Source organism: Octopus bimaculoides, chromosome 3 (genome assembly GCF_001194135.2).
Source record: "Octopus bimaculoides isolate UCB-OBI-ISO-001 chromosome 3, ASM119413v2, whole genome shotgun sequence".
Classification (NCBI taxonomy): Eukaryota; Metazoa; Mollusca; class Cephalopoda; order Octopoda; family Octopodidae; genus Octopus; species Octopus bimaculoides.
In genome coordinates, this window is record NC_068983.1 from 24,950,180 (window position 1) to 24,951,460 (window position 1,281).

The following is a 1,281-nucleotide window of genomic DNA, read 5'->3' on the forward strand; positions in this document are numbered from 1 at the left end:
TATATATATATATATATATATATATATATATGTATATGTTACATATATTAACGTTTGGTTTTATATCTAATTATAACAAAAACAAATTTTACATTAAACCGAATTATTGTTGAACACCGGTATTTCTCCATTTTTTTGGCTTACCAGCATCATGTATCTGAATCGAATCCGGGACGAATTGAATCGCCAGTTTATGACTATGTATAAATAATGTAAAAATAATGTGAAAACTATGTGCTGGTATTCCATGGTGATGCTCACATAAGATTAAATTTGATGGCAAATTAAAAGCAGCGCTACTGTTGTAAACATTATCAACCGCACATACTGAATGTGTGTGTTTTTGATTATTCGCCGGCTCGCTGCAGTTTAGTACCTTGGGGACGGGTTCCTCATTACACTCAGTATTCAAGTACTTCTAAGTCATAGATAGATAAGACAACTTGCCTCCAATCGAATTCAGGAGTGGTGGATATAGATATTTCGCCATTTTTGCGGCATATTGATATCACGTATCTGGATAGAATCGGGAAACGTATCGAATCGCCCGTCTATAACTATATAAATAGTGTAAAAGCTATAAAAAGCTATTTGCTGTATGCCACATTGATGCATGCGTATACCGCAGTGAACAGGCAAACAAACAAACACACTGTCAGTAATATTTACAACGCTAGCGTTGCTTTTAATTCATTAAAGAATTTAAACTTACGTATGCTTCAGTATCTATATATATATAAAACTGAGAATGTGTGTGTGTGTGTGTGTGTGTGTGTGTGTGTGTGTGTATCACTAAAACTAAAAAAACTACCCAACCGATTTCTTTCAAATTTTACACATACACAACTTAGTGTCCAAGAAGTGTCATGGGCCAAAGACATTTTCAACTTCAAGCCTAATGCGAGCCCGGAGCAATCTCTTAGACTGTTTCGGTATTACGCGTCAAAAGTGAAACAATAATATCCTTTAAATTTTGGATTATACATACATAATACCTACAAACACGTGTGTGTGTGTGATTACATTACGAGGTTCACCAAGTCGTTGCATACGAGTTTCTGATGATCACTGAAGTGATAATAGTTAGAGAAATTAACATTATATCAAATTAATTGCACATTGTTTTCAACAATAACTGATAAACCAGCGATGGTGAAACCGTGTCATACGTAATCATATAAGTTTCAATTTGAAATACTTTCATTGAAGTATACTAGTAGGTCTTAGGTTACTGAGACACCTTTTCTTTATTTATTTGCATTACATTCGTGTATATATATA

At 33.6% G+C, this 1,281-nt stretch overlaps 1 protein-coding gene across 2 annotated transcripts in view; it reads left to right on the forward strand.

The window, feature by feature from the left end:
• LOC106882324 (uncharacterized) overlaps positions 1 to 1,281 on the forward strand; it is a 34,216-nt gene that overhangs the window by 29,718 nt on the left and 3,217 nt on the right. The window lies entirely within an intron of this gene.